Here is an 8,259-nt window from a genome sequence, read left to right as displayed (position 1 = left end):
AAACACAGGGATTAATACACTGGTACAGAGAGACAGGAAACACAGGGATTAATACACTGGTACAGAGAGACAGGAAACACAGGGATTAATACACTGGCACAGAGAGACAGGAAACACAGGGATTAATACACTGGTACAGAGAGACAGGAAACACAGGGATAAATACACTGGTACAGAGAGACAGGAAACACAGGGATAAATACACTGGCACAGAGAGACAGGAAACACAGGGATTAATACACTGGTACAGAGAGACAGGAAACACAGGGATTAATACACTGGTACAGAGAGACAGGAAACACAGGGATTAATACACTGGTACAGAGAGACAGAAAACACAGGGATAAATACACTGGTACAGAGAGACAGAAAACACAGGGATTATACACTGGTACAGAGAGACAGAAAACACAGGGATATATACACTGGTACAGAGAGACAGAAAACACAGGGATATATACACTGGTACAGAGAGACAGAAAACACAGGGATATATACACAAGCGACACCTGAAGGGGGTGGAGACAATAACGAGGACAGGTGAAACTGATCAGGGTGTGACAGAAGAGATGCTTCTTTATGACCTCTGTCTCCAGTCGTTCTCAGACAACACAGCGGTATGGAGGTGTGTCGTATGAAATGTACCCTGATAGACAACTGACGATAGTTCTGCCTCAGCCCTCTTACATACTACTGTCAACCACAAACCATAAAGAGACTGTGCTCTTTCCTTTCTCCCATCCCCTCTGGACCTATGTTGTATGTGAAATGGATTTTACAAAACATGGTTTATCTTGGAGGGAGAGATCCTGGATGATACAATGACAGAAGCCTGGATGAACTCTTTCCATTACAGAGGATATTGTGGGGGGTTTTCTCCCATTTAGAACTGGAGCTGTTGGAATGGGAGAATGAGGTTTTGATCTGAACAACAAGGGGAGGATTACACTCCATTGTTGAATGTTACAGACACTCTATACATCAAATGTCATCTATTGGTGACAATTGCTTGTCGTCATTCTACAAAAGTTTGTATTTAAAATGAATTTCCATTACAATTCCATCTGTGTGGATTTGCTGTTGCTTCAGGCTATTCTCAAAACCTACACCCTCAACACAAGCACTCTGTTGTTCCACCTCTGGTCTCTTGACCCTCATATCCCTAAAGGGTGTCAGCTCCCGCTCATCCAAGTCCAAGCTCTTCTCCATCCAAGCACCCCATTTGTAAACCAATTGTCCCGCTGATGTTAGGAAAGCAAAGTCCCTGGTCACCTCTCGGTACGTCTGAAAACACACCTTTTCACACTTTCTACTGTAGAGCTAACTTAGCTGATAGTTGCTTTGGGATATGTCCATGGTTGATATGTGGTCGTTTCACCTCATCTTATCACTCTGGATAAGAGAGTCTGCTAAATGACAAAAAAGTAAAACGATAAAGATAATACAAGTTCTTTGAATTGAGATTTCTCTGTCCCTTTTCACTCTCTCTCTCCCATCTCTTTTTCTGTAGCTTATCACCATACACATTCTGGCTCTGGTGGCCTCAGAGTAATACAAATCAGCATAGGCACAGACAAATAGGCCCACTTAACCTTACAATAAAGCCTGCTGCCTGTATATCTTTTCTCAAACCCTGATTCTCAAGGTTTTTCTCCTCTGAGGTTCAGATACAGATAGGGTTAATGTGGACCTGATAGATAGGGTTAATGTGGACCTGACAGATAGGGTATGGGTTAATGTGGACCTGACAGATAGGGTATGGGTTGATGTGGACCTGACAGATAGGGTAAGGGTTCATGTGGACCTGACAGATAGGGTAAGGGTTAATGTGGACCTGACAGATAGGGTAAGGGTTAACGTGGACCTGACAGATAGGGTAAGGGTTAATGTGGACCTGACAGATAGGGTATGGGTTAATGTGGACCTGACAGATAGTGTAAGGGTTAATGTGGACCTGACAGATAGGGTAAGGGTTAATTAACGTGGACCTGACAGATAGGGTATGGGTTAATGTGGACCTGACAGATAGGGTATGGGTTAATGTGGACCTGACAGATAGTGTAAGGGTTAATGTGGACCTGACAGATAGTGTAAGGGACAGATAGGGTTAACGTGGACCTGACAGATAGGGTATGGGTTAACGTGGACCTGACAGATAGGGTATGGGTTAACGTGGACCTGACAGATAGGGTATGGGTTAATGTGGACCTGACAGATAGGGTATGGGTTAACGTGGACCTGACAGATAGGGTATGGGTTAACGTGGACCTGACAGATAGTGTAAGGGTCAATGTGGACCTGATAGATATGGTAAGGGTTAATGTGGACCTGATAGATAGGGTAAGGGTTAACGTGGACCTGACAGATAGGGTATGGGTTAACGTGGACCTGACAGATAGGGTATGGGTTAATGTGGACCTGACAGATAGGGTTAACGTGGACCTGACAGATAGGGTAAGGGTTAATGTGGACCTGACAGATAGTGTAAGGGTTAACGTGGACCTGACAGATAGGGTATGGGTTAATGTGGACCTGACAGATAGTGTAAGGGTTAATGTGGACCTGACAGATAGTGTAAGGGTTAACGTGGACCTGACAGATAGGGTTAACGTGGACCTGACAGATAGGGTATGGGTTAACGTGGACCTGACAGATAGGGTATGGGTTAACGTGGACCTGACAGATAGGGTATGGGTTAATGTGGACCTGACAGATAGGGTATGGGTTAACGTGGACCTGACAGATAGGGTATGGGTTAATGTGGACCTGACAGATAGGGTTAACGTGGACCTGACAGATAGGGTAAGGGTTAATGTGGACCTGACAGATAGGGTAAGGGTTAATGTGGACCTGACAGATAGTGTAAGGGTTAATGTGGACCTGACAGATAGGGTAAGGGTTAATGTGGACCTGACAGATAGGGTTAATGTGGACCTGACAGATAGGGTAAGGGTTAATGTGGACCTGACAGATAGGGTATGGGTTAACGTGGACCTGACAGATAGGGTATGGGTTAATGTGGACCTGACAGATAGGGTATGGGTTAATGTGGACCTGACAGATAGGGTAAGGGTTAATGTGGACCTGACAGATAGTGTAAGGGTTAATGTGGACCTGACAGATAGGGTAAGGGTTAATGTGGACCTGACAGATAGGGTTAATGTGGACCTGACAGATAGGGTAAGGGTTAATGTGGACCTGACAGATAGGGTATGGGTTAACGTGGACCTGACAGATAGGGTATGGGTTAATGTGGACCTGACAGATAGGGTATGGGTTAATGTGGACCTGACAGATAGGGTAAGGGTTAATGTGGACCTGACAGATAGGGTATGGGTTAATGTGGACCTGACAGATAGGGTAAGGGTTAATGTGGACCTGACAGATAGGGTATGGGTTAATGTGGACCTGACAGATAGGGTATGGGTTAATGTGGACCTGACAGATAGGGTAAGGGTTAATGTGGACCTGACAGATAGGGTATGGGTTAATGTGGACCTGACAGATAGGGTAAGGGTTAACATAGACCTGACAGATAGGGTATGGGTTAACGTGGACCTGACAGATAGGGTAAGGGTTAACGTGGACCTGACAGATAGGGTATAACGTGGACCTGACAGATAGGGTAAGGGTTAATGTGGACCTGACAGATAGGGTAAGGGTTAACGTGGACCTGACAGATAGGGTAAGGGTTAACATAGACCTGACAGATAGGGTATGGGTTAACATAGACCTGACAGATAGGGTAAGGGTTAACATAGACCTGACAGATAGGGTAAGGGTTAATGTGGACCTGACAGATAGGGTAAGGGTTAACGTGGACCTGACAGATAGGGTAAGGGTTAATGTGGACCTGACAGATAGGGTAAGGGTTAACGTGGACCTGACAGATAGGGTAAGGGTTAACGTGGACCTGACAGATAGGGTAAGGGTTAACATGTGGACCTGACAGATAGGGTATGGGTTAATGTGGACCTGACAGATAGGGTAAGGGTTAATGTGGACCTGACAGATAGGGTAAGGGTTAACGTGGACCTGACAGATAGGGTATGGGTTAACGTGGACCTGACAGATAGGGTAAGGGTTAATGTGGACCTGACAGATAGGGTAAGGGTTAATGTGGACCTGACAGATAGTGCCCTATGGGCCCGCCTCAAAGTAGTGCACTATATAGGGGATAAGGTGCTATTCGGGACGTAGCTGTAGTATGGAGACAGAGCTGTCCCTATTTATCTGACAACTGATTTCAACGTGATTGTTTTTAAGAGGAATGGTAAACTGTAGTCTAAATATGCCATTTTGGCATTTACCTCTCCCTGCTGACAATCAGCACTAAAGTACTACTTTATCTTCTATCACGATGAAAACCATGGGCATGTCCGTCTATCCCGTGGGGATCTACCCGACTGCGTTCCAAATGACATAATGTCCTCCTTCATAGTGCACTACCAGCCCATATGGACCCTGGTCAAAAGTAGTACACTTTAAATGGAACAGGTTGCCATTTGGGAGTCAGACACCCAATCTTCAATGTAGAAACAACACATTATTGTAGTCCATCTTCTCATTCTGATTTTCACTAGGAGAACATTTGTACATTTTCTTTTTAAAGTGAATGGGAGGAGGTAGAGGAGGCCTCACATGAGAAGATGTTAAAGACATAGAGACCACAGTTGATTGCTTCATTTCATGTCTGTAACTACTGGGTGCTGAGATGAGGTGAGTCTGAAATGGTACCCTATTCCCTTTATAGTGCACTGCTTTTGACCGGCATGTAGTATATAGGGAATAGTTTGCCATTTCGTACGCAAACTACGTCTGTCACTGGGTGGCTGGTTTGTTTGATAACAAATAATACAACCAATGCCTAGCTAACCTAAATGAAGTGAGGTTAACCTGCCCACACAGCAGATTCTCTAAAATGAGAAAAGTTACTTCAAGGGGGGGGGCGAACAAGAATGAGAAAAAAAGCGTGAAATATGTGATAGAAATGTATCACATCTCTATGCAAAAATAGAGATATTATGAAGAAGTGGATAGAATCTTGTTTCTTATGATTAACAGTGAAATTAACACATTTCGTAAGACTATGAATGACCAGCCTGTCACGATCGTCTAAGGTGGAAACAGCGGACCACAGTGCAGCGTGGTGAGCGTACATACTTCTTTAGTATAAGATGTCGCTAACAAACCAATAAACATCAAAACGAGCACACCGGCCTGTGGCTTCCTTGCCAGCCGTGTTCCCTCATAACGCTGGTTCCCTTCTCCTGCTGCCTCCGCTCTCCTGGCTGCCTCCACCTGTTTCCATGGGAGGCGATCCTCTCCAGCAGGATCTCCTCCCATGTGTAGGATCCCTTGCCGTACAGGATCTCCTCCCATGTGTAGGATCCCTTGCCGTACAGGATGTTCTCCCATGTCCAGTCCTCTCTTCCACGCTGCTTGGTCCTTTGGTGGTGGGTAGTTCAACAAAACAAGAAAGCTCCATCTCATCTCATCTCAAATCTAACCAAATCAGCCCTGCTGCCTGTCAGGACATCAATGGTGTCACGACCTCTGCCGAAGTCGGCTCTCCTCCTTGTTCGGGCGGCGTTCGACGGTCGACGTCACCGGCCTTCTAGCCATCGCCACTCCATTTTTCATTGTTCCATTTGTTTTGTCTTGTTCCCCGCACACCTGGTTTACAATTCCCTATATAACACTGCATATATACATTCCTCTGTTCCCCCCATGTCTTTGTGTGGAATTGTTTTATTACGTGTTTAGTGTTACGCGCCAGACTGGTTGTTTCCATGGGTATCGTGTTTAGTGTTACGCGCCAGACTGGTTGTTTCCCTGGGTATCGTGTTTAGTGTTACGCGCCAGACTGGTTGTTTCCACGGGTATCGTGTTTAGTGTTACGCGCCAGACTGGTTGTTTCCACGGGAATCGTGTTTAGTGTTACGCGCCAGACTGGTTGTTTCCCTGGGTATCGTGTTTAGTGTTACACGCCAGACTGGTTGTTTCCACGGGTATCGTGTTTAGTGTTACGCGCCAGACTGGTTGTTTCCACGGGTATCGTGTTTAGTGTTACGCGCCAGACTGGTTGTTTCCACGGGTATCGTGTTTAGTGTTACGCGCCAGACTGGTTGTTTCTCCGGGTATCGTGTTTAGTGTTACGCGCCCAGACTGGTTGTTTCCACGGGTTATCGACTGTTTATTGTGTTACGCTCCAGACTGGTTGTTTCTCCGGGTATCGTGTTTAGTGTTACGCGCCAGACTGGTTGTTTCCACGGGTATCGTGTTTAGTGTTACGCGCCAGACTGGTTGTTTCCACGGGTATCGTGTTTAGTGTTACGCGCCAGACTGGTTGTTTCCACGGTATCGTGTTTAGTGTTACGCGCCAGACTGGTTGTTTCCACGGGTATCGTGTTCAGTGTTACGCACCAGACTGGTTGTTTCCCTGGGTATCGTGTTTAGTGTTACGCGCCAGACTGGTTGTTTCCCTGGGTATCGTGTTTAGTGTTACGCGCCAGACTGGTTGTTTCTCCGGGTATCGTGTTTAGTGTTACGCGCCAGACTGGTTGTTTCTGCGGGTATCGTGTTTAGTGTTACGCTCCAGACTGGTTGTTTCTCCGGGTATTGTGTTTAGTGTTACGCGCCAGACTGGTTGTTTGCACGGGTATCGTGTTTAGTGTTATGCGCCAGACTGGTTGTTTCCACGGGTATCGTGTTTTGACCCGTAGTATGTTTACATTTGCATTATTGTGAGTGTTTTTGCACTTATTCACTTTTTCCATTTGCTGGAGTGTTTTTTTTTTACGCAGTTGCGTCTTTCTTTTGTGCTTCTGCCAAATAAAGTGCCCCTGATCACTACTCTCTGCTCTCCTGCACCTGACTTCTTACCAGTAGCGCACTACCTTGACAGATGGAGGGCTACTTATGGAACCACAATCCTTTCTCATTTTAAATGTTTGGGATAGATATATATATTTCCTCTCTTAGATAAAACCGCTGCCAGATGGTCAAATCAATTCGATCTGATCTCAGTAGATGGACTGCTTTTACACTCGAACCACCTGGCCTTTGAGCCTATAAGTATCCACTACGGACCCGGGCTTCTCCTTTAGTATAAGCATCAGATGAATATCAACCTGCAAGTTGCGCAAACATAAGCACCAAGGCTTGAAAAATAGTGCATAAACATTTGTAAACCATGAATGTCATGAAGCAATATCGATGGAAATACTGTATACCCGTGTTAAAATATAACAACAATAATTATTTGTTTAGATAGAGTCAAGGATATGTTTTGTATAATTCTTCACAGTCCCAGTGGAAAACGTAGGCCTAAAGACAATTTCTACACTTCCAGACAATAATCCGTCAGAACAACAGTCTATTAGATACATGGCATATGTGCTATCTGAAGAATACTCATTTGGTTGTGTTTAGAAAGGTCATAGGTAAGATTAGAATATTAACTAATAATTATTCATAAGAACATAATAGGATTTTCATTAGCTTATGTTACTCTAGGGTATAAGTAAAAAAACGAAAACAGCTAGTTCATGTCCATCACAAAGAAGTCCATTATCATTTTGTTTTGGCAGGTCTAAAGCAACATTGTGGCAATAAGAAATTATATATTTAAAAGAAAACAGAATAGCATATTCTAAGTTTATTACGTTAGTAGTCTTTGTTTAGGAGCCAGAGCAATGCTGCAGCGCTAGTGGTCATGTGCTGAAAGCATGGACAGCACGGATATTCTTGGAAAAAGAGAAGTTTGGAAATAGAGCTGCTGCACCTATTGAATTTTGAGAGTTATTTGACAAAGGTAGGGGTCATAGAAACTGCAAAATATGCTCTTTCTCATACTATATAGAAATCAAAATGTTTTACCTGCATGGAACACTGAAGGAGGATTTGATAAAGTCATGCTCATTTCCCCCCCGAGCTGACAAGGTACACATCTGTCGTTCTGCCCCTGAACAGGCAGTTAACCCACTGTTCCTAGGCCGTCATTGAAAATAAGAATTTGTTCTTAACTGACTTGCCTAGTTAAATAAAGGTAAAATAAATAAAATAGTACTAGAGTTACAGTAAATAAAACAGTAACCAGCTTATTTTTACAAGGTAAAACGTGAAAGAGAATGGTTTCAATCCACAAAGTACAGTCAAATGACGAGTTTATTAACACGAGATACAAACTCTGATAAATAGGCATGACACAAACTCATCATTAGACTATTGTCTTTGTAAATTAAATCAACATCTTCA

This window comes from Oncorhynchus masou, chromosome 3 (assembly GCF_036934945.1).
Source record: "Oncorhynchus masou masou isolate Uvic2021 chromosome 3, UVic_Omas_1.1, whole genome shotgun sequence".
In the NCBI taxonomy this organism is placed as follows: Eukaryota; Metazoa; Chordata; class Actinopteri; order Salmoniformes; family Salmonidae; genus Oncorhynchus; species Oncorhynchus masou.
This window is presented reverse-complemented; position numbering follows the sequence as displayed.